Consider the following 27,096-nt stretch of genomic DNA (forward strand, 5'->3'; position numbering starts at 1 on the left):
CCCAGATCCCTCGAAACCCTTCCTATTCATATACCTATCCAGATGCCTTTTAAATGCTGCAATTGTACCAGCCTCCACCACTTCTTCTGGTAGCTCATTCTATACACACACCACCTTCTGCATGAAAAAGTTGCCCCTTAGGTCCCTTTTATATCTTTCCCGTCTTACCCTAAACCTATGCCCTCTAGTTCTGGACTGCCCCACCCCAGAGAAAAGACTTTGTTTATTTATCCTATCCATGCCCCTCATGATTTTATAAACCTCTATGAGGTTTCCCTCCTTGTAAAAATTTTGCCCCTCATGTCTTTTTTAAATCTCTCTCACCTTAAAAAAGCATCCCTTAGTCTTGAAATTCCCCATCCTCAGGAAAGGGCGATTACCATTAACTCTATATATACCCCCATTATTTTATAATTTTCTCTTCTGGTAATTCTCTTTTCAAAGCCACAATTGAATCTCCTTCCATCACAATCTCAGGCAGTACATTCCAGTTTCTAACTACTCATAACATAAGAAAGCTTTTCCTCATGTCATGATTTGGAGATGCCGGTGTAAGACTGGGGTGGACAAAGTTAAAGATCACATAACACCAGGTTATAGTCCAACAGGTTTATTTGGAAGCACTAGCTTTCGGAGCGCTGCTCCTTCATCAGGTGGTTGTGGAGTATAAGATCGTAGGACACAATATATAGCAAAAGTGTGATGTAACTGAGATTATATATTGAAAAAGACTCGGGTTGTTTGTTAAGTCTCTCATCTTGTAGAATGGGCATGTTGGTTTCAGTTCTTTGATATGTAAATCCCAGACCTTCCTTAAAGTTACATTCTTAAGTGAACTTTAACAATAGGGGCCATGTTGGCCCAGATAATGCATTGAAGGTGTGAGGTGCCCTGTGTGAGGCTGTCTGTGCCCCAATGTTCAGATTGATTCTAATTCGAAAAAAAGGATTTAAAGAATCTTACAAGGATTCATGCAGTTTCTGAGCAAAATAAAATGTAATTCTGTAAGTACAGATTCACCCCATAAACTTGTATGTGTGCATGTACGTGTGTGTGTGTGGTGGTGGTGGTGGTGGGGCGGGGGAGGGGGGAGGGGGGAGAGGTGTATGAGTGTCTGTGAGAGAGTGTGTGCATGTGTATGTGTGTGAGTGTGATTGTAAAGGGGTCTCGGTCTGTGAGAAGGTGCTTTTGTGGGTGTGAGTGTGAGTGTATGAGAGAAAGCTTGTGTATGAGAGAGGGTCTGTGTGAGTGTATGGGTCAATAGGAGTGAGAGAGAGTGTGTGTGTGTGTGTTTTTCCTCATGTCACCTCTGGTTCTTGGGCCAATCACTTTCAATCAGTGTCTTCTGTTTCTTGATCATGCTGCTGAAGGGAACAGTTTCTCCCCAGACTCCTTATGATTTTGAGCACCTTAAAGCTTTTAAATACATTTACTTAATTTGGTATAAATTGCTAAGTATTTTTGTCTGATTGATTAGAGTAAAACAAATGCCAGGTAGAAGATAGTAATCAATGCGCTTGAGGAACAAGGTGCAGTTTAGTTAAAAATGAATCTTGAAATTGCTTTTCATTAATTTGGAGATGCAGATTACTAGTTCAAGGAATATGTGTGTTTGGAACTCTTTGCAAAACATCTTGAATTAGCGATTGGGTTTTCAGTGCTACACAGCTGATTTTGTAGCTAATTATTCAATGTCACTTTTTCAGTCTGACTTGCCATGCCACTAATGAGCTGGATTCTTCCATCTCCTTTTAGCAGTCAACACTACCAAGCATATAGCTGATTAAAGTTATGAGTGAAAAGGGCGCAGTACTGCAAAGTATTCTGCCAGATGCTGCTTGGAGATCTCTGCGATGATTATCCTGGTTGTATCACAAATCTCTGCTTTTGACTGTATGGGGATTCCTGACCAATGGTGTTGGACAGTAGACTTTGTCTCTTGGTGATCATACTTTTACTCTCTCCAAGTCTCAAATAATGGTGTTACAGATGTATTTTTTGGAATGCAAAGATTCTGGCTTAGCAGGCTGTCCCTTTCATGACGTCTTCCTTTAACTTGTGAAGAATCTTGGTTAAAATGTACCTGGAACACTTCACACTGTTTTGGCCTCCACATTAGAAAAGACAATTTGGAGACACCAGAGAAGATGCAGAAAATGTGTACAAGGATAACTCTGCAATTAGGAGATGAGAATATGGACAAAATATGATAGAGGCCTGAGCAACATGGGTTTGACATTAGTGGGCAAAATCAGACAAGAAGCTGATGAGGACCATCTCGATGTCAGGAACATCTCACTTCATCTTTTATGCTCATATTTTGTCAGAGGCTGTAGGTCTTCATTGACCTTCATTGCCATTGCCCTTGAATTGAGTGGCTTGGGAGGCCATTTCAGAGGACAGTTAAGAATTAATCACATTGCTGTGGGTCTGGAGTCATGTGCTGTTATCATCTAATATGGTATTGAAGGACTGCCTGAGATGTAATGGAATGAGGAAACATGTGATAGATATATTAATTTAAAGTTAATTGTAGCTGATGTGGTTGTATAAATGTGTTAGTAATAAATGGTGATGGGGGGGTAATGAGTTTTATGGAGAATGGGTTACTGAAATCTCTCACATAAAAGGATAGATTTGAATATTGTTTAAATAGTTATCTTTTGGAATGTAACATTGGTAATGGAGGATGGTTAGGTCAAATATAAAGTTTCGGGTATGATCACCCAGTCAAGTTTTCTGAAAATGAGTATTATATTCAGTGGAATAATGAAGTTATGACATGGACCTGCGTTACTTATTTAACAAAGAGGAAGTAAGGTACGCTTTCATTTCTGTACAACGGTAGAAACAAAGCAAATATTTTTCAGAATTGAAGCCTGATGATTTGAACACAGAGGAAGGTTTGGACAGATTGCTAACTTTCATGGATAAAATTTATTGAAAAGATGATCTTTTGATTGCTTATGAGGTGTGGTCAAATTTTGACAAATTTAGAAAGACTGAGGATAGTGCTTTGAAAGAGTACGTAATGGAATTTTATAGGTTGAACGCATGACAGCAGAAATTTCATTTAGAAATACCCCAATTTGTGCTGGTATTTAGGACTTTGGCCAAATATCAAATATGGACAGACTTTTCAAGGGAGATAAATTTGCCAAGAAACACACACTACCAGAATGAAAGTAAGACATATTAAAAAAATAGTTGGAAAGCCTCCCTTCCCAGCAGTACTCATAACACAAAGGGGAAAATATGATAATAACAGACAATGGAAGACACAATATTAACAAATTGGTAATACCCTCTAAGGGTATGAGAGGAGAACTGTAACTAATAAAAATAAACATCAGGACAAAAACACTCTTGATAATTTTGAGAAGGGAAGAGAATTTAGCATTTACAATAAGCAAATTAACTCCAGTAATGCTGAGGGTATAATTTTTTAAAAAATTCGATTCCCTACAGTGTGGAAACAGGCCCTTCAGCTCAACAAGTCCGCACCAACCTTCCGAAGAGTAACCCATCCTCCTCTGACTAATGCACCAAACACTATGGACAATTTATCATTGTCAATTCACCTGACCTGTACATCTTTGGATTGTGGGAGGAAACAGACACAGGGAGAATGTACAAACTCCACACCAACAGTTGCCCAAGGCTGGAATCAAACCTGGTACCCTGGTGCTGTGAGGCAGCAGTGCTAACCACTGAGCCACCATGTAGATGTTTCAGCTGTGATTCAAAGTGCAACTATTCCATGAATTATTCCAAATGCTGTAACAAAATATTTGAAACCAAACGTGAAATGGAAGTTTTGGAGGAAGCAGATGGAGATACAAACCAAAAAGAGAGTGTTGTATTGTTCACAAGAGATTTCAGTACAGTGATGAATGTATTGACATAGCATCTTTCAGTTGTGCAGTTCTGGACAGAGGATGTCTACTGTGTGTGGAACAGACTAACAAAAATGCTCCCCACACTGTCCAAGTAAAAAGGATCAGTACAAAGTTAAGGAACTGAGAGTTCCACTTATTTCAGATTTGGGGATGATAACACACTAAAGTCTTTGAAAAGAGTAAATATTCATTATAAAATAGCCAGAATCATTAGCAGGATATGGTATTCAGTGAAATACCTTTCTAACCAAGTATACCATGAATGAAGAGTACACCGATAAATCTGAATATGGAAAATGGCAATGCTTTTGTGTTGAGAAAATCTTTGAATTTCCAGTATAGATAATCAGAACACTACTTTTTAAAATAGAACATGACTTCTCCATTTTAGAAATCAAAGATGTGTTATTGACATCAGTGTATAGTAAATTAGAAGACAAAAAGTCAATTGTGTTAAAAGTTTACAGGTGATTCACTCATCTACCTTGTTAAAGATGAAAACCTTTAGAAAAAGAATGGGGAGTATGATAATCTCACAGGAGAGGTATGTGAAAGATGTGAAGTATGTAAGGAATATCGAAGAACACTGTTGTTTCCTATTATGTTTGCCCTTAACAAGAGATTTCAAAAGAGAGTGGCCAAGGTTCTGTCGGTCAACGATAATATATAGTAAAGACAAAAACATAATTGTGGATGAGGCAATGGAAAATTAGTTAGGGACTCATCTTAGATTACTGGTAAAATTTCCACTGATAATAGGGTTAGTTTGCTGATGATGAAATCAGGTGTGTAAATATTGACATGATAGTTATGAATCAACAAAAGAAAACCTTTTATCAATGGGGCATGTGAAAGAAACTGTTCAGCAATAAACAAAACAGTTTGCCAAAATTTTACAATCAGCTAAACTATAAATTATTATTGGTGTGGACTGTACATGCTCATAATATGTTGCAGATAGGTGGAGGATTTAAACCATATCAGTTAGCTTTAGTAGGAATGCTAAAGTTCCATTTGTAATATGTGATCACCCCCCACCGCATCCCCACCCCACCCCAGCTTGGGAAGGAGTTATAATTAGTTCTTCTCTTTTTAGAATGCACTAAATGTATGGATGCAGGCAGAAAACCTTGTTATTAAAGATGAAATTTCAGGAAGAATTTGGCGAGCCATAGGATATAATGTAAGCCCATCAGAAACAAGGATCAGTCTGGGAGAGATGGTATATTATCAGAGAGGGGTGCTTAAAGAATGCAAAGGCACAGGGGAAGGTTATTGGTAAAGAGGAAAAAAAATAGTAATTGTACAGCATGGAAATCAGACTGTTTGGGTTTTAATATTGCGAAGGAATTGCAAATAGGGATTATAAATTTACAGATGCTGAAGGAGTTATCAAAAATAGTGAGGAGCCAAGTACTTTTGAAATCCAAATATTGCACTGCTCTGAGGATCAAACTGCAACAATTGACAGTTTGTCTCATGGACAGATCAGTTCTGACAGTCAATATGGAAGGAAAACTGCCAAAAGTGGGCACTAAAGTCAAATATTTGTCAGAAGGAGCTAGTCAATGGAGAAATGTGAGTATTATAAATATAGCAAACAAGCCACTGGGAAACATAAAAGCTTGATGACTGGACAGAATAAGGGGCGGGAAACTAACCTCATTGGGACTATAAATGTAAGATAGTTCCTAACAAATCTAAGAATAATTGATCAGGAGAAATTTCTATACCCAGTGTGTACTCTATAAATCTCTATAATTCCATGATGATGGTTGCTTAATAAATTATGATTATAAAGCTATATATTTCACAATATCTTGCAGAGGTTTTATTTTGCATATTCAAGTCCATTCATTCGTACTCTATTTAGAGGCCTCAGCCTTCTTCCAATAGATTCTATTACCATGAAATTTTCTCCCAGAGTGAACACTCAAATCAACTGAATGGAATTATGAAGTGCCTGTACACTTGGAATTTACAGAATGCTGTAATCGACAAATATGTAGATGTAATTTTGAAAAGGAAGTTAGATAAATACTTGTAAAGGAATATCTTTCCAGTCTTTGGCTAAGTAAGCAGGATGATGCAGTTGTGATGACTGGTCATCCTGAGGGTCAAATTAATCTGGGGATTTAGGTTAAAATCCCATCACATCAGGTGATGGAATATTGATTCAGTGAATAAAACCAGACTGAAATGATTGTCTTGATGATGGAACTGAGAACGGATATCCATTGTTATGAAAACCCCTTAGAATAACAAATGTCCATTTGCAAAAAGATATATGCCGTCCTTACCTGCAGCAATGTAGCTGGTTCTTAATTGCCCTTAATAAGCCATTCATTTCAAGGGCAATGAATGCTGGCCTGGCCAGCCCAGATCCCATGAAAAAATTAAAAATAAATTGCTTTGCAATTTAAAGACCAGTGCAGACACAATGGATTAAATGGCCACCTTCTGTGCTGCATTTTTCAATAGTAAATTCCTGAGTCTATCAGTGTGATTTTCTCAGTCCTCAAGCCTTGGCTTGAGTTTGAATTGCTTTATTTATCCCAGTAAATTAGAAACTAAGCCTTAAAATCTTGTTGAGACAAGATTTGGGAAATAAACAATTTTTAAGAAGCTTTCAATCGACATATAGCTCAGTAAATCGACATATAGCTCAGCTTTGTGGGCGACAAGGTGGTACAGTGGTTAGCACTGCTGCCTCGCAGGGCCAGAGACCCGGGTTCAATTCCCGCCTCAGGCGACTGACTGTGTGGAGTTTGCACGTTCTCCCGTGTCTGCGTGGGTTTCCTCCGGGTGCGCCGGTTTCCTCCCACAGTCCAAAGATGTGCAGGTCAGGTGAATTGGCCATGCTAAATTGCCCGTAGTGTTAGGTAAGGGGTAAATGTAGGGGTATGGGTGGGTTACGCTTCGGCGGGTCGGTGTGGACTTGTTGGGCCGAAGGGCCTGTTTCCACACTGTACGTAATCTAATCTAATAAAATATAAGAAGGAAGTAAGTGTATTAATTCAGCAAAGTTTCTGCTGGAAATATCAATGCAGGTATAATGACTGTGAACACAGTTCACAAAATTCAGAAGGTAAAATTTGGAACAATAATAACTAAACCACCTAGAAAATGATATTTATGCCCTTTGATTATTTCCAATAATGTTTTTCTTAGAATCTTCAAACTTCCTGAATAATCTAAGATTAAGTCTGATATTTTTCTCAGAGCACAGAACAATGTCAGCCTAAGAAATGTAAGACATCTACCTGTATTTGCAACATCGCAAAATGTCATATTCTAAGCATATGGAGATTCTGCAGATAGCAGTACCTTACATCTCTCAGTTTATCAACTAGAAGTGTTATTTTGTCAAGTTCTAACAGCAGCTTTAAGTTTGTTGTCTCTGATGGCTTCAAAACAAGCTGAATTGCAATATACAGTAATCAGATTATGCCCATTTCCAGGTAAAGAACAGGGTGAATACATACATGTATGTTCCTTCCTTCCTTACATAAATCTCACACACATATATATTTTACACAAAGGCCACAAATTAGACCAGCTGATTAATTTAATTAAAACTGACAGCTTGCTAGTTTGTGATTGATGGAGGATGATGCAGGGTGATGATCATCTTCATCCACGGAACAGTGGGCTGCTGTGCTGGTTACAGTTCCCTGAGATTCAGAGCAGTTCTGAAGGAAGGATTGTTACATTTCCAGAGGCTTTTATTTGTTAGTGCAGAGTATAGGATGTCACGTTGCGGCTATACAGGACATTGGTTAGGCCACTTTTGGAAGACTCCATTCAGTTCTGGTATCCTTGCTATTAGAAAGGTGTGGTGAAACTTGAAAGGGTGCAGAAAAGATTTACAAAGATGTTGCGGTAGTTTGAAGGTTTGAGCTATAGGGAAAAGCTGAATAGGCAGTGGATATTTTCCTTGGAACATCAGAAGCTGAGGGGTGACCTTATCGAGGATTATAAAATCATGAGGGACATGCATAGGGTGAATAGCCACAATCTTTTTCCCAGGGTGGAGGAGTCTAAAACTAGAGGGCGTAAGTTTAAGGTGAGAGGGAAAGATATAAAAGGGACCTAAGGGGCAACCTTTTCAAACAGAGGGTGGTGCCTATATGGAATAGGCTACCAGTAGAAGTGGTGGAGGCTGGTACAATTAAAACATTTTAAAAAAATCTGAATGGGTAGGAAGGGTTTAGAGGGACATGGGCCAAATGCCAGAAAATGGGGCTAGATTAATTTTAGACATCTGGTTGCCACGAACGAGTTGGACCATAAGGTCTGTTTCCATGCTGTACAACTCTAATACTCTATAAAAAGTGAATGAATGAGATCCATTGCTTGTCATTGGTTAATCATTTGAGCCAGAGAGGCTGTTTGGCAGTGATAACCAATCTTTACATAATTATAAGGTTAATTCCACTGTTACTATCAAAGCTTAAGTTTCCATGATAAGTTTTCTTGTGGTTACTGCATATATGCAGCAACTTCACGCTGTTTGACAGATTTCAATGGTGAAGGCTGATAGCAACTTGAGTACTTTCACTTTTAAGTGAACATGCATCCTTTTCCATTCCACATAAATTTGGATAGGTGTCATTAGCCATTAATTTGACAGCAAATTCTGGGCCATTATTTTACATCTATCAATGTTGAAAAGCTTTGCACTTAATATATTTATTCAGGAAGCACTAGTCTTTTTAAATTTTATAGTGCTAATCTATACTTTAGGGAAAATAACTTTCAGTAATAATTTATATTCTCTGGCTTTGCCATCGATTTCTACAGTGAAAAGAGAGGTGGAGCATTTAAATTAGATTAACTTTCCTTTGATTGCTTCTTCTTTTAGGCTGCTCACTCACATTTGTGTAACTGAACAAGGTTTGTGAGCATACAAGGTCAATTGTCCATAATATACCGACAAACCTTAATCGATGTAGATCAACCAAATGAATGTCAAGTTTTCTTACTCTGAGGTGGCTTTACTGAAATACAGCAATCAATATCACAATTTGGAGGAGGACTAACCAAATTCAACAAACTTGAAGTAAATGAAATGCAGAAAAAGAAAACATGTTGTGTTCCCTCTTGAATCCACAACCTTCATATCTGAATGCAAGCCCTTTACAATTTATGATGTTGCTTTGCATCTGTGAGGATGCCTCTTCCTACACTACATGAATTCTACAGAGCATAAAAGTTTGCTAGCTTTGGAACAGATTTACTGTTTCTCCCAGACTTTTTTATTTTGCCTTTGTCAACAATATTCCCATTAATTCCTATAAAACCTCATTATTTGAATGACAGTCTGTGTTGCCAAATGATGGCAGGTCAACATAAGGATCCAGTATTCTCAGTTCATTTCGGTAGGACTTTGCAAAGTTTTCCTCTATTCTTTAGCAACAGAAACATTTGGCGGGTTTAGTTGCGAGGAAGTTGCGATTTTATTTGTGATAGGGGAACTCATTTAAATGTTTTCAAGTAGGGAGTTGAAAAATGGTAAATCAGTAGCTTGTGAATGCTGCAGCCCAGGATGAGGGCATTTGACACTTTATCCCTGTGCCAGTTCTTTCAATGATTCTTTCCATGTAAGCCTGCAAATATTTCCTGTTGTGATGTATATCTCATTGTCCTGTACAATGATTCTGCTTCTACTGCCTTTTCAGGCAATGCATTGATCACAGCAACTCACAACATGAATGTATTTTCCTAAAATTAAAATATCTATAAATAATACTTTAGATACAAATAGTCACAGGTGAGGTGCCGGAAGACTGGAGGTTGGCAAACGTGGTGCCACTGTTTAAGAAGGGCGGTAAAGACAAGCCAGGGACCTATAGACCGGTGAGCCTGACCTCGGTGGTGGGCAAGTTGTTGGAGGGAATCCTGAGGGACAGGATGTACATGTATTTGGAAAGGCAAGGACTGCTTAGGGATAGTCCACATGGCTTTGTGCATGGGAAATCATGTCTCACAAACTTGACTGAGTTTTTTGAAGAAGTAACAAAGAAGATTGATGAGGGCAGAGCAGTAGGTCTGATCTATATGGACTTCAGTAAGGCGTTCGACAAGGTTCCCTATGGGAGACTGATTAGCAAGGTTAGATCTCATGGAACACAAGGAGAACTAGCCATTTGGATACAGAACTGACTCAAGGGTAGAAGACAGAGGGTGGTGGTGGAGGGTTGTTTTTCAGACTGGAGGCCTGTGACCAGTGGAGTGCCACAAGGATCGGTGCTGGGTCCTCTACTTTTTGTCATTTACATAAATGATTTGGATGCGAGCATTAGAGATACAGTTAGTTACGTTTGCAGGTGACACCAAAATTGGAGGTGTAGTGGACAGCGAAGAGGTTTACCTCAGATTACAACAGGATCTGGACCAGATGGGCCAATGGGCTGAGAAGTGGCAGATGGAGTTTAATTCAGATAAATGCAACGTGCTGCATTTTGGGAAAGCAAATCTTAGCAGGGCTTATACACTTAATGGTAAGGCCCTAGGGAGTGTTGCTGAACAAAGAGACCTTGGAGTGCAGGTTCATAGCTCCTTGAAAGTGAAGTCGCAGGTAGATAGGATAGTGAAGAAGGCGTTTGGTATGCTTTCCTTTATTGGTCAGAGTATTGAGTACAGGAGTTGGGAGGTCATGTTGTGGCTGTACAGGACATTGGTTAGGCCACTGTTAGAATATTGCATGCAATTCTGGTCTCCTTCCTATCGGAAAGATGTTGTGAAACTTGAAAGGGTTCAGAAAAGGTTTATAAGGATGTTTCCAGGGTTGAAGGATTTGTGCTATAGGGAGAGGCTGAACAGGCTGGGGCTGTTTTCCCGGGAGCGTCAGAGGCTGAGGGGTAACCTTATAGAGGTTTACAAAATGATGAGGGGCATGGATAGGATAAATAGACAAAGTCTTTTCCCTGGGGTCGGGGTGTCAAGAAACAGAAGGCATAGGTTTCGGGTGTGAGGGGCAAGATATAAAAGATATATTTATATCTTATACCATGCAGAGGGTGGTACGTGTATGGAATGAGCTGCCAGAGGATGTGGTGGAGGCTGGTACAATGGTAACATTTAAGGGGCATTTGGATGGCTATATGAATAGGAAAGATATGGAGGGATATGGGCTGGGTGCTGGCAGGTGGGACTAGATTGGGTTGGGATATCTGGTCAGCATGGACGGGTTGGACTGAAGGGTCTGTTTCCATGCTGTACATCTCTATGACTATGATTCTATCTGCTAATATTTTAGATTGCCTTTCAATTGTACAATTGCTGACCAGTTTGCTTTTGGAATATCAACTGGAGTTCACAGGACCCCTGATAGATTTATCTTTCCTGGTTTCCATTCAACAGCGGGTGGCACAGTGGCTCAGTGGTTAGCACTGCTACCTCACAGTGCCAGGGATCCAAGTTTGATTCCAGCCTTGGGCAACTGTCTGTGTGGAGTTTGCACATTCTCCCTGTGCCTGTGTGGGATTCCTCCGGGTACTCTGGTTTCCTCCCACAGTCAAAAGATGTGCAGGCCAGGTGAATTGGCTATTCTAAATCGCCCATAGTTTTAAATGCATCATTCGGAGGGAAGTGGGTTACTCTTTGGAGGATTGGTGTGGACTTGTTGGGCAGAAGGACCAGTTTCCACACTGTAGGTGATCTAATCTAATTCAGTTGGCATTTCCTACCACAATGTCTTGGGTCACTTTTCCCATGCAATGTCTTTTCTTACCCGATCTGATTTCCACACTCTTCTCAATATTTCCTTCCATAGTTTTTACCAGCTTCCACTTTTATCAGGAAAGCAACATTTATATAACTGTTGTTCTCAAATGAAGAAAAGCAATTACTTTTTCTTTCGCAGTCTCGTTTCTTTAGAGCACTTATGGAGAGTAATACTGTGTGAATATTCAGCATGAAGACCCTTAACCTTAAGGACAAAGCTGAATATTCAAATAATATAAAAACCTGATAGAGATTTTAAAGCACAGAAATTGCAATAATTTCACTTCCCTGGTTTTTTAAATATAATTTCTGAGTATATTGCCATTAATTTTAGCAGTTTTTCAACTCTGTATTGATCATTCACTTGTTACTTTGAGATGGTCTGATACTTTGAAGGTAAATCGTTTGGAGTGTTGGTGCTAAGCTATTGAGTCAGCCATTTGACAAGAGATTTATGAGCTATGGATGAGCTCTGAGATTATATTTTCTGTTTTGAAAGTCTTAATTTTTCTGTGAATGATGAGGTGTCAATGATTCGATGATGAATTAAAATTTTATGAACATTGGTGTTGGAAGAAGTTTGGAAGAACAGATAATACCTATAGACCATTTAAGAAAGCGTGCAGATAAAATAGCTGGAAATATTAGTAATTCTACTAAAGTTGCTTCCACCATGGATCATGCTGCTGCTATTACCTTGAGCCTGCATTGTTCTTCCCTCATGAATTCTGTTTCCTATGATATCAGGGGATTGAGTGTCTGACCTGTACTCTTGAGGCTCCTTTGCTTTGTTAAACTGTTCCTGCTTTGAGTCTGCTGCACCTCTGCCTTTTCATTTTCTAAAATAAGTCTTGGCTCATTTGCCATAAGTTCTGTAAATTCTTTATTTACTTTCTTCTATACAGCATTCTGATTACAGCTCTCTCTCTACAGATCTTCCATTCCTCTTTCCTTAGGGTGTTGATAGCATGGAACTGTTGATGTCAGATTTACATCATTATGTCCATCATCACCAGCACCATGTACATACTTGTTCCTATTATACTCCATGGATCACTCCTCTCATCATCCCACAATGAATGTGAGGAACTGTGGAATGGTAGGAATAGCTCATGTGGAATGGTGGGAATTGAACTTGATGCTGTTTCAATTTCAATGTGCATATCACAGTGTTTGTAAAATTGGGAAAGAAAATTGCAAGAAAATCACATTTGGAGAAGAATGGACTTATTAGGGATAATCAGCATGCCTTTGTGCAGGGGAGGAATTGTATCACAAATTTGATTGAGATTTTTTGAGGAAGTGATGAAGATGATTGAAGATAGAGCAGTGAATGTTGTCTACATAGAATTTACGAAATTCTGTTTTTCAGCAGCAGCAGCAACTTGATGGGCGGGAGCTTGGACCAGGGGCCTGCCGGGAGTGGTGAGTCACTGATTTGAACCTTTAAAAACTTACCTCGAGCGCGTGAGTCCTCTATTTCTGTTTTTCAGTGGCAGCAGCAACTCAAAGGGCAGGAGCTTGGACCAAGGGCCTGCCAGGAGCGGTGAGTCACTGATTTGAGCTTTTATATTTGAAGTCAGACAGCAGAGGTTTCTGGTAAGGAGGGACTTCTTATTTTTATTTCCGTCCAGCTATATAAGTCAGTGTTTTCTCAACCTGAGACCCTACCATTGTAGGGCCTCCCACCCAACCACCTCCTCTAACCTGAAAGACTAGGGAAATATCAGCTAAGCGTCTCTTCTTTTTTACTTTGTGATAAGGGGACTAGCAGGGATGGCAGTGTAGGGAGAGCAATGTTCCTCCTGCATGATGTTTGAATGAGGGAAGCCATTAGTGTCCCATCCAAGTACATCTGCAGGAAGTGCACCCAACTCTCACTCCTCCAAGACGGTGTTAGGGAACTGGAGCGGGAGCTGGATGAACTTTGGATCATTCGGGAGGCAGAGGTTGGAGTTACAGGGAAGCAGTTATTCCTAGGCACGAAGAAAGCTGGGTGACTGTTCGAAGGGGGAAGAAACAGTCAGTGGAGGGATCCCCTGTGGTCGTTCCCCTGAAGAACATGAAAACCGTTACTGTTGAGAGGGACGACTTATTAGGGGTATGCAGTGAGGCTTAGGTCTCTGGCACAGAGCCTGAACCTGTTGCACAGAAGGGAAGGAGGGAAAGGAGGAGAGTGTTAGTCATTGGGGACTCAATAGTTAGAGGCTCAGATAGGAGGTTTGTTGGGAATGAGCAAGACTCACAGTTGTGTGTTGCCTCCCATGTGCCAGGGTCCGTGATGTCTCGGGTCGTATCTTTGGGGTCCTGAAGTGAGAGGGTGACTAGCCTCAAGTTGTGGTCCACGAAGATACCAACAACATGGGTAGAAAGAGGGATAGGAATGTAAGGCAGGATTTCAGGGAGCTAGGGTGGAAGCTGAGAGCTAGAACAAACAGAGTTGTTATTTCTGGTTTGTTACCCATGCCACATAATAGCGAGGCAAGGAATAGGGAGAGATATCAGCTGAACATATGGCTGCAAGGATGGTGCAGAAGGGAGGGTTTCAGGTACTTGGATAATTGGGGCTCATTCTGGGGAAGGTGGGACCTGTACAAACAGGACGATCTTCACTTGAACCAGAGGGGTACTAACATCCTGGCTGGGAAATTTGCTGGTGCTACTCGGGTGGGTTTAAACTACTCAGCAGGGGGATGGGAACCTGTGGTGTAGTTCCAGTGCACAGGAGGATACGAGTAGGGAGGACAAGGACAGGATTTCACGGTCACAGGAATGTGCTGGCAGACAGCAAACTGTTTGAAGTGTATCTACTTCAATGCAAGAAGTATCTGAAATAAGGTGAGCTTGCAGAATGGATAGGTACCTGGGACTTCGATGTTGTGGCCATTTCGGAGACATGGATAGAGCAGGGTGTGGAATGGATTTTGTAGGTTCCAGGGTTTAGATCTTTCATTAAGAACAGGCAAGGTGGTAAAAGAGGGGGAGGTGTGGCCTTGTTAGTCAAGGATAGTATAACGATGGCTGAAAGAACTTTTGACAAGGACTTGTCTACTGAGGTAGTGTGGGCTGAGGTTAGAAACAGGAGAGGAGAGGTCACTTTGCTTGGAGTTTTTTATAGGCCTCCGCAAAATTCCAGGGAGGTGGAAGAGAGGATTGGCAAAATTATTCTGGGTAGGACTAAAAGGAACAGGGTGGTCATTGTGGGGGACTTTAACTTCCCCAACATTGACTGGAAATGCTATAACTCTAGTACGCGGATGGATCAGTTTTTGTCCAATGTGTACAAGAGGGTTTCCTGACACAGTATGTCGAAGGGCCGACAAGAGGGGAGGCCACACTGGATCTGGTGCTTGGTAATGAACCAGGCCAGGTGTTTGATTTATTTGTAGGCGAGCACTTTGGAGAGAGTGACCATAATTTAGTTACGCATAGTTTCGCGAAGGAAAGGCATAGGTACATGCCACTGGCCAAGAGTTATCGATGGGGCAAAGACAATTGTAATGTGATTAGGCAAGAATTAGGATGCATAGAATAGGGATGCAGGGATGCAGACAAAGGAAATGTGGAGCTGGTTTAAGGAACAGGTATTGCGTGTCCTTGATAGGTATGTCCCTGTCAAGCAAGGAGGAAGTGATAAGGTAAGGGGACCGTGGTTTACTACAGAAATTGCATTTCTTGTTAAGCAGAAGGAGGCTTATGTGTTGATGAGGCAAGATGATACAAATGAGGCGATGAAGAGTTACTGATCAGCTAGGAAGGATTTAAAGAGAGAGTTAAGAAGAACAAAGAGAGGACATGAGCAGTCTTTAGCAGGTAGAATAAAGGAGAACCCTAAAGCTTTGTGTAGGTATGTGAGGAATAAAAGGATGACTAGGGTAGGTATATGGCCAGTCAAAGACAGGTGTGGGAAGTTGAGTGTGGATCCTGTGGAGATTGGGGAGGTGCTAAATGAACATTTCTCATCGGTTTTCACTCAGGAAAAGGAGAATATTGTAGAGGAGAAGAATGAGGTACAAGATATTAGACTAGAAAGGATCGAGGTTAGTTACGAACAGGTGTTATCAATTCTAGAAGGAGTGAAAGTAGACAAGTCCCCTGGGCCGGATGGGATTTATCCGAGGATTCTCTGGGAAGCTAGGGAGGAAATAGCAGAGCTTTTGGCTTTGATATTTGAGTTGTCATTGTCTACAGGTTTAGTACCAGAGGACTGGAGGATTGCAAATGTTGTTCAAGAAGGGCAGTAGAGAGATGACCCAGGTAATTATAGACCAGTGAGCCTTACTTCTGTTGTAGGAAATGTTTTGAAAAGGATTTTAAGAGATAAGATTTGTAATCATCTAGCAAGCAACAATTTGATTTCAGATAGTCAACATGGTTTCGTCAAGGGTAGGTCATGTCTCACAAACCTCATTGAGTTTTTTAAGAAGGTGACCAAGCATGTAGATAAAGGTAGGGAGTTTAACGTGGTATACAAAGACTTCAGTAAAGCCTTTGATAAGGATCCACATGGTAGGCTGTTGCAGAAAATGCAGAGGCATGGAATTGAGGGTGATTTAGCAGTTTGGATTAGAAACTGGCTTTCTGAAAGAAGACAGCGAGTAGTGGTTGATGGAAAATATTCAGCCTGGAATCTGGTTACTAGTGGTGTGCCACAAGGATCTGTTTTGGGATCACTGCTGTTTGTCATTTTTATAAATGGCTTAGACGCAGGTATAGGTGGATGGATTAGTAAACTTGCAGATGACACTAAAGTTGGAGGAGTAATGGACAGTTTGGAAGAACGTTACAGGTTGCAGGGGGACTTGGATAAACTGCAGAATTCGGCTGAGAGGTGGCAAATGGAGTTCATTGCAGCTAAATGTGAGGTGATGCACTTTGGGAAGAATAACAGGAAGGCAGAGTACTGGGTTGATGGAAAGATTCTTGGTCGTGTGGATGTGCAGAGGGATCTTGGAGTCCATGTACATAGATCCCTGAAAGTTGCAACCCAGGTTGATAGTGCTGTTCAGAAGGCATACTGTGTGTTAGGTTCCATTCGTAGAGGGATTGAGTTCCAGAGTTGCAATATCATACTGCAACTATACAAAATGCTAGTGTGGCCACACTTGGAATATTGTGTACAGTTTTGGTCACCATATTTCAGGAAGGATGTGGAAGCATTGAAAAAGGTGCAGAGGAGATTTACCAGGATGTTGCCAGGTCTGGAGAGAAGGTCTTATGAGGATAGGCTGATAGACTTGGGTCTGTTCTCATTGGAAAGAAGAAGGCTACGAGGGGATTTGATAGAGACATATAAGATGATCAGAGGATTAGATAGGGCAGACAGTGGAAGTCTTTTTCCTAGGATGATGACGTCAGCTTGTACATGGGGGCACAACTACAAATTGAGGGGTGATACATTTAAGACAGATGTCAGAGGCAGGTTCTTTACGCAGAGAGTGGTAAGCGTGTGGAATGCCCTACCTGCTAATGTAGTCAACTCAGCCACATTAGGGAGATTTAAACAATCCTTGGATAAGCACATGGATGATGATGGGATAGTGTAGGGGGTGACCTGCTTGGCCTCTTTTAGTCCTGATACAGATGGTACAGGTATGTGGTCCTGATTTTGGCATTTGATGTGAACTTAAACGCTAACTTCAAATCATGAATCCCTTATACCTGTACATATGTTGAAGTACTTCCTTACTTTGCAAGTTTTTTGTTACAACAAAGTGTGCAAGTATTGCCTTCTTGTGAATTGTTGCTCCGTTTAGATTGTGCATACTCACCACAACCAAAGAACTGAACCCTGAAATCATTGGTCCCATGGCATGGATGGATCTCCTGGTAAAGAAAGAAATGTTGGAGCTGGTAAGTGAAACTTTTCCCCATCATCATTGTCACTAGTTTTGTTGTATGTCTTATATCTTTGAGGTATGCAGAGACGGCACACCAGTTTCTATGTATGCACCAGGGTTTATTCACAGAGCTTTAGAATATCACCTTGCTTCCAGCTGTAGTTCCAGCAACTTTTAAAATTTAGTTTTCATTTTTCTCTGGGTCTACATCTGGGTTTAACCAATAAAGCACAATGAGCACCAATAGTAAACAGACTCACATAATCAAACACAGAACAATTGAATATTACAGATATAGTTTGATTCATACAGAATCAGCAACTATTCAAGGAATACATTTATATAAGGAACTAATAATGGCTTTCTGATACCATGTTTCCTCGTTTCGTTATTACATAGGAGTCAACTTGACAGTCTCATCAAAATAAACAATACTAGTGTTCTTGTGTCTAAAAAAGCATGGCTTTCAACCCATTTGTGAAAGTCTGTAAATGAGTGCACTTAGTAGAGACATGGCAAACTGCTTCATTTGCTCTGGGGGTGTGGCCAATTTTGTAGGTGAGACCAGGTTCCAGCAAGATTTTTTTTTACACTGGAGGAAAAGACCACGAAACTCAATTTTCCTAACTGTTAACTGAACATGGTAAGGGTTATTTTCATATATTTATCCTACCAAGTATTTCAAAATAGTTATTACAGTCTTGATCATGAATTGTGTTTGCACTGCAAATAGTGAGCAAAGGAACTTTTCCCTGGTATTGTCTCAAGACGCGAACAAGATGAATAGTTGGTTACGAAATGTTTTGGTAGCTATAAAGAGAATGATTGGCATGGCATTCCCAATGGAATATCTTGACTGAAGTCTTTCTGGGAATAACCGTGAATTCCATTTGTGAACTGCAATGTTTCAGGACTGAATCATGTGAATTAGTAGTTTGATTCTTTTTCGCTTGCTTTGCTCATTTCTTACTTGAGGAATAGTTTCTGGCAATCACAAGTAACTTCTTGTAATGTTTGATTCATGTAATATTATATCTTGCTCTTTCTATTCCTAAAGAAGTTAAATTATTTGGAGAGCGAAAGGGAGACTTGTATTTATCTAGCACCTTTCATAACCACCTGCATCTCTATATTTATGTGGTTGACCTACTTAGTTTTCTGTTAATAGTCATGGTAGTGGATCAGATAATCCTCTCCAGACCATTTCAAATGATTGCTGTGCCTTTTGATCTTAGTTTGTTTGTATCAAGGTTATTTTTGACATCAATATCATCACAGATCTTTGTCTGTTTGGATATGAGATTAACAGAAAACCGTTTGCATTCTGACAGGAATGCTAAACCATTGCCAGGGTTGAGATTTAGAGAGCCTGTCAGTGTACAAATCTTCAACACTCTCATCGAAAGTCAGTCCAAAAGACAACTTGGGACCAGCATAGAATGGATTTCACTCTGATTGTTTATGGTGGAAGTTAATGACCAGTTACACTGTTGTAATCGCAGACTCATACACACAACTGGAGAAGCTGTTTCCACCCTGCAGGCAGTCAATCATGAAGAGGTAACCTTCACCCCTTTTGTGGGCTGTTTTCCTCTTGCAATGAGAGAGTGGCAGGTATTCCAGGAGGTGAAAGTGGGTGGCACAGATTTATTTTTGTTTCATATGCAGAGGTGTCTTGAGTAAGTGAGTAGGCAGTGCATAGAGTTTGTTTATTGAGGACTGGCGAGAGTAACTGAGGCAATGTGTTACAGGCAACACAGTAGGACTCCTGTGGCAGACCTCATCCAATCTGACCACTTCTCTTTTCTTCTCCCTCTATTTTGATTTTTTTTTTACTTTCTTACTTTGTCCTGAGTTTGGACAGCATTGGCAGTGGCAAAAGCCCAGTACGTGGACCTCGAGTGGTCTCGAGCCAGGCTCAGGGTATGGTCCTTCAGAGATCTCGAGCAGGGCAAAGGCACAGAACTTGGGCAGGCCCACCGTAGAGGAGAGTGGGCTTAGCACGGTCCTTATGCAGACCCAGCACAGAGGAGAGTGGGCTTAGCATGGATCTCGAGCGGGCCTAGCGCAGGGGAGAATGGGCTTAGTATGAACCTCAAGTGGGCCCAGCGCAGAGGAGAGTGGGCTTAGCACAGACCTCGAGTGGTCCCAGCGCAGAGGAGCATGGGATTAGCATAGACCTGGAGTGGGCCTAGTGCAGAGGAGAGTGGGCTCAGCACAGACCTTGAGTGGTCCCAGCGCAGAGGAGCATGGGATTAGCACAGATCTTGAGCGGTTCTAGTGCAGAGGAGCATGGGCTTAGCACAGACCTCGAATGGGCCTAGGACAGAGGAGAGTGGGCTTAGCGTAGATCTTGATTGGGACCCTACTTACCTTTCTGGAGCAAACACAGGACCTGAAATTGGCAGAGACGACATTGGTGAGGCGGGCCCAATGGCTAAAGATGGCACCTGAGGATTGTCGACTTCATTGTGAGGACGGTCTGGCACTGGCAGCAGCAAAGTGGTGATGGGAAGGGCATCACGGCAACATTGATGAGATGGGCCCAGCACTGAGAGAAGTGACTCTAATGTTGGTTGGTCCAGTGCAGGCGGTGGTGGATGAGGATCAGCCCAGCAGAAAAGATGGCACCTGAGGATTGGTCACTTCGATGTTGGTTGAGTCCGGTAAGACAGCTGTGAAGCGGTAGCAGAGGGATGGCAGTGCAGGTATCATTGACAGAAATGAGCTGGCTCAGGACTGGAGAACTCTTTTCAAGCTGTATCATTTCTTCCTTATTCATATATTATTCAAAATGGCGTCATATCATGGCAACAAATAAAAGCTTTACACTGTATTTTGTTGTATTCTTATTGGAAAATACATGCGATAATAAAATGAAAAATTAAACATCAACAGTAAGAGTGGTAAAGAATGAGCGTTTGTTGAAGGTGGGTACAGTAGCAGAGACAGAGTGAGTGTGAGGTATCAAAGAGAAAATGGCAGCACTTATGTTGACAGAAAGGAGAAGGACATTGACCGTTTTCCTACAGTGCTGTGTATTCCTCCCAAAAGCTAAGACTGTACTGACCTGTGTGACAACCCTGGGCTAAGCTGGCTTGCTCTGGTGTCACAGCCTCTACTACTGGTCCTGGCATCTGTGTCTTCATCCTACATGACCTCCAGGTTCCTGCCCACAAAGTGGGACACCAAGTTACTCTTGTCCATCATGTCTGGGGCAAACATCAGGAACCATGCTGGGCACCTCTAGACCGAAAAGTGCTTTCTAAAGTTGGCACCAGCTTTGGGGATGCCGGTCCTCTTTGGGTTATGTCAGCAGGGGAGAATTGTTCCAGGCATGGTGAATGGTAGAATGAGGCTGTACTTGGACAAAAGGGAGGTTGTAGGGGTGGGTGGTCAATAAGACAAGTTTGGTCAGATATGGTGTGAGTCGTCGTTTGGCCTCATGGAGTCTCTTAGTGGAACTTGATGAAATCGATGCCAAAAAAACATAGAATTTAGCCCAATGTGTGCGAAGCACATACAGAGACTGATGAAAATAACAAGCTTCAAATGTAAGAAAGCAGTTTTGTGCAAAATGGGTAATTTGGGTAACTCATAAATGATAATACATTCTTTTTTCGTTTGTTGTAATGAAAAGGCTGATGTTTGAGATAGAAGTGCGATACTATACTAATGTGCCGTCTGGCTTGCCATAGTCATGTGACCTCTACCATGAGATACTCACTGCATAGCTCAGTAAAGTCACAATGCAACCTGGATTGTCATCCTGTGAGCTTGTAACAGATCATTACTTTAAGGCCTCGTCCAACAGACAGTACCTCCAGCACTGCAATGGAGCTAGTGTACTAGAATTTCCTTTCTAATCTCTTCCACCTTTTTCTCAGTCATGCAGTGGAGTGCCTATCTAGATTTGTTTGTGGGTAACTCGCTAAAATTGGACTTGAATTCACATCCTTCCTAGAGGTGAGGGGCTACTGATTATGCCAAGGCTGACACAGAAATGCACTTTTCTATATCTCTCTCCTCCAAGTCATTCCTTAAAGCCCACTGATTTGACCAACCTTATGGTCATCTGTCCTAATATCTCTTTATGTTACACAGTCTCTGAGGAATACTCGTGGGAAGCAGTTTCAGACATATTAGCTTTCACTTACGCAAGTGTTGAGGTATCAGAGTATATGATGTACATATTCCCATTTTCTGGGATGCAACAGTTACCTGAAAGATAAGATAATATAAGAAGGACAGAGGAAGGTATTAAGAGAATCGGAGATTAAGGAATTAAAGTAATCTCATTCAATGTCATGAGGTATTGTGCATTCCTATAAAGAGATTTCATGTAAATATTTGCTTCTTGCCAGGTTGAAATGATCTTATCAGAGCGCTGGAGCAGACTGCTTCTAGCAAGCTTGAAAATCATTACAATGTCAGTAAAGAAATAAACAAGGAATGAGCTTAATCTTGCAGCAACTGAAAATCAGTGTGACATATTGGATACAGAATTAAGGTTCAGTTACTCACTGAATAATAAACACAGGATACTGCTATGTTATAAAATCCAACAATCTGAAGAGCGGATAAAAGATCGATTTGCTTTATGGGGCATCCTCAGTGATCACCCCTGTGTTTCCATCACTAGTTCAGCTTTCAACTGGAGCATATATCAACTTGAGATGTTTTAAGTTAAGTAGGTTATTTAAATTGAAAACAATATTGATTTTTTTTCTGCACTCATGGCCACAAGGATCAGCTGTCAATTTTGTTGGGGTTGTGAAACAGTAACCACAGTAATACCAAGCACTGAGGCCTCTCAATCTGTGAGAATGTGACTGATCTGCTTGTGAGGGAACAGGAGAATGCTGGACTGGGAATAAGAGATGTCAGATGTAGAAAGACACGATGAAGAAAAGAGTAGTGAAAGTTGGAAAGAAAGCTGCAGAAGGAGTAACGTTTGTATTAAAGATAGCTTCATCTGATTAGATAGATAATTTTTTTCCATAGTTTACAACAAGAAATACACTTCAACAGTACTTTATAGCTGTGAAGTACCTTGGGATATCTTATGGTCATGGGCGGCACGGTGGCACAGTGGTTAGCATTGCTGCCTCGCAGCGCCAGAGACCCGGGTTCAATTCCCGCCTCAGGCGACTGACTGTGTGGAGTTTGCACATTCTCCCCGTGTCTGCGTGGGTTTCCTCCGGGTGCTCCGGTTTCCTCCCACAGTCACAAAGATGTGCAAGTCAGGTGAATTGGCCATGTTAAATTGTCCGTAGTGTTAGGTAAGGGGTAAATGGGGTATGGGTGGTTTGCGCCCCGACCGGGTCGGTGTGTACTTGTTGGGCCGAAGGGCCTGTTTCCACACTGTAAAGTAATCTAATCTAATAAATGTACTACATATCTTTTTTATCTTTTTTCCCCTTCATTCTTTCATTATTGCGAATGAGTTCCTTCCCAGCAGATTACTAAACCCTTTGCCACGATTGGGATATAAACCCATATTTGAATGACAAGGAGATGCCTTTATTTCTCTATCATCGACATTGTGATGTTTTAAAATGCTAGAAATCTGAGAAGTTGATTTTGTTACCTGGTTATCGATCATGGAAAGAAACAGGCATTCTCACTACGAGATAAATTTTGCCCCCAAGCTAAATAGAAAGGTGAGAAATCTAAGACGTCTCGGTGTCTTGAATGGTTGTTATATCATCATGATCTTATCTCTGCATTTATCATTTAAATATTTATCAAAAAGTGTAGGAATATTGCAGATATCTGTTTTCTATCTACAAATTATAAATTATAGTTCAACTGCACAATTTCAAATACAAACAAAACTTTCATTTTTATAGCCTCTTGTCGCTTTCGTGAGTCCCAAAGCTTTTCAATAATGCAGTATATGAACAATTAGCTTCATGGCTGTCAATCTACACACAGCAAGAGCCCACCAATCAGGAAGAGTATTGACCAGGATTCAAAGTTGAGAGGACAGCGGGCTATCTCAGAATCCTTTCCTCTCAATTGAGATCCTAAAACATTCAAATAATGTTTTAGGATCTCAAGTACCTAAAAAGGTAGAACATGTTCCAGCAATTGAGAATATGAATGACATTTTGATATAGCATAAGGTTCAGTTATTCAACGAAAAATAAACAGTTGCATTATAGAACCCGAGAGTTTGAAGAGCCGAGACAGATCCAGTTTATGGTGAATTTTCAGTGATCATTCCAATGATCCCATTACGGGTCTTGCCTTCATCTGGAGTACGCATTGGCTTTTGCAGTGATACAGGACTGGCTCATGATGCTGGTTACCTTTCAGAAAATGTTTCTTGCAATCCACAGTCAAAATACCAGACAAAGACTTCCATTGTATACTTTCAGTGTCTAATTTTAATCCAATGTAATTGATTTGATTTTGAGAGAGTTGATGTCTTGCCCATGTGTCACAAAATCATAAGCCCATCCACTATAAACAATGCAAGAATTTTCCAGGATAAGTGTACAGAGGAAATCTTCTCCATATAGTGCTTAAGGCAGATAGTTAGAAAGTCATAGAGTCATACAGCACAGAAACAGACCCTTCAGTCCAACCAGTCCATGCCGAACCCGAACTAAACTAGTCTCACCTGCCTGCACTTGGCCCATATCCTCCCAATTATTTTTTATGTACTTATCTAAGTGTCTTTTAAATGTAGTAACTGTACCCACATCCATCACTTCTTCTGCGAGCTCATTTCACACATGAACCACTCTCTGTTGGGGCTTACAGAACAATTGATGTAAAAGTTAAGTCCAGATAATAAAAAGTAACTTCAGAATTCTGAAATATTTCCATTAGGCATATAAAACAGCAATTGCATAATTAATGCATCCATTCTCTATAATGATTGTATCAAATTTACAGCACCGAAGCAGGCCATAATGAGCAAGTCCAGCATTTATTGTCTATCCCTTATAAGTGAGTGATTTGCAAGGCTATTTTGTTTAAAGAAGTGCTTTGTACATAGTGTACTGGCTGGCTTGCCAAAGCTACGTGATCTGTATCTCTTCTGTAATCCATCTTTTCTCTGGTTTGTGGTAGACATTAAGTTACTTAAAACTTGATGTCAGATCTGTCTAGTTGAGATTGAGTGAATTTTCAACCTTTAAAGATCTATCTATTCTAAAAGTACAGCAAGGAAGAACTAAAACCACAGTCTGTAATGAATGAATTACTGAGTGAGGTACAACAACTGTAAATTTTCATCTCCCATCTGCCAAGGAAATTAAGTGAATGATCAGGTATTTGAATTTATTCCAGTCTCAGTGAATATAACTATGAAAACCAAGAGTTGTACCCTATTATCAGTGCTTGGGAAAGAGTGCTACAAGCTGCATTGCATCTTGGATTTCACAGAGTAGTGGAAAACTCAGACAGAAAAAACTTTGAAGGCTTTTAGGGCATACATTGAAGTTTCAATTAATGTTACTGATGAATAGTATGTGTTCAGTTTCAGAAATTGGGGATAAGGGCGAATACTGATCAGACTATCATGGTGTTAACACATCAAATTAATCTTGTGAGTTCAGACAATTGAAAGATGATTTCATCAGAGATAGGATTGCCTTGACAAGGTGAAAGTGGAAAGGATGTTTTGTCTTGTGGTTCAGTCCAAAACTAATGTTTAACTTTCAACTTTATTTTTTTGTTCTTTTTACATTATACTATGAGCGATTGTAATGTTTAACTTTGTTCCTTATTTAGACAACTGAAAGATGATTTCATCAGAGATAGGATTGTCTTAGGCATAAGAGATTCTGCTATGAGAACACGTCTTCTGAGAGAGGACAAATTTACTGTCAAGAACACTATCACCATGTGCATAAGCTTAAACAAGATCTGAGTTTGCCGATTGTCAGCTAGGGTGTATAAATAGATAAAGCTTTATGTTATGTTGAGAGAGATTCCAGATTAAATAAGAACAAGATATTGGGGAACAAAGAAGAAGTATTTACAGGAGTGCCAGCAGAGTGATTAAGGTGGGAAGGCAGGATATATGTATTGCTGAGAACATCATACAAAGACAAAGGAAGATGTCCAGTGTGGGGAAAGCAGTGTTCTGACTGCAGGAGGCTGAATAATTTTTCACACAAATATGAAGTTGTGAAGAAGCCAAAAGGAATTTGCAGACAGAGATAAATAAGTTGACTGAATGAAAGAAAATCCAGCAAATGGAGTCTAATATGGGAAAGTGCTTGTTCAGGGTTTCAGAAAGAATAAACAAGCAGAATATTATTTAATTGTAGAATGATTGCAGAATTCTGCGATGGAGTTGGATTTAGGAGTTCTGCATGAGTCACAAAATGTTAGTCTGCATATACAGCAAATAATTAAGAAAACCAATGGAATGTTACCCTTTACTATGAGAAGAACTGAACATAAAAGTTAAGATGGTATGCTTCAGTTCCACAATATTGATGAGATCGCATTTCTTGCACTGTGTGCCATTTTTGGTCTACTTATTTAAGGAAGGATGTAAATATGTTGGAGATGATTGAGAAGAGGTTTTCTAGATTGATACCTGGGATACGCAGGTAGCATTATGTGGAAAGGTTGGACAGATTGAGTTTGTTTTCATTGGAATTTTGAAGAGTGAGAAGTCTCATGATTAAAGTCAATGTGAAGCTGAATGGTCTTGACAAGGTGAAAATGGAAAGGATCATTTGTCTTGTGGTTCAGTCCAGAACTAATGTTTAACTTCTAACTTTATTTTTTTATTCTTTTTATGCTATACTGTGAGTGATTGTAATGTTTAACTTTATTCCTTATTTCTCTCTACCTTGTTCTTAGTTTTTGTACCTAGGTACTTGTATCTAAAGGTGCCTTGTGTGGTGACATTGAAAGCTTTTCAATGTACTCCTGCACTTTTGTACTTGAGCACACATGACAATCAAGTCTCAATCTAAACCTAAACAAGAAGTCACTGTTTTAAAACCAGTGATCACCCTTTCAGAACAGAGATGACGAGAAACCGTGGAGTCATAGAGTCATAGAGATGTACAGCATGGAAACAGACCCTTCGGTCCAACTTGTCCATGCTGACCAGATATCCCAACCCAATCTAGTCCCACCTGCCAGCACCCAGCCCATATCCCTCCAAACCCTTCCTATTCATATACCCATCCAAATGCCTCTTAAGTGTTGCAATTGTACCAGCCTCCACCACATCCTCTGGCAGCTCATTCCATACACGTACTACACTCTGTGTGAAAACGTTGCCCCTTAGGTCTCTTTTATATTTTTCCCCTCTCACCCTAAACCTATGCCCTCTAGTTCTGGACTCCCCGACCCCAGGGAAACGACTTTGTCTATTTATCCTATCCATGCCCCTCATAATTTTGTAAACCTCTATAAGGTCACCCCTCAGCCTCCGACACTCCAGGGAAAACAGCCCCAGCCTGTTCAGCCTCTCCCTACAGCTCAAATCCTCCAACCCTGGCAACATCCTTGTAAATCATTTCTGAACCCTTTCACGTTTCACAACATCTTTCCGATAGGAAGGAGACCAGAATTGCACACAATATTCCAACAGTGGCCTAACCAATGTCCTGTACAGCCGCAACATGACCTCCCAATTCCTGTACTCA

The sequence above is a fragment of the Chiloscyllium plagiosum genome, unplaced genomic scaffold, assembly GCF_037043375.1.
Source record: "Chiloscyllium plagiosum isolate Xiang-an unplaced genomic scaffold, Cpla_swu_hap1 HiC_scaffold_6, whole genome shotgun sequence".
Classification (NCBI taxonomy): domain Eukaryota; kingdom Metazoa; phylum Chordata; class Chondrichthyes; order Orectolobiformes; family Hemiscylliidae; genus Chiloscyllium; species Chiloscyllium plagiosum.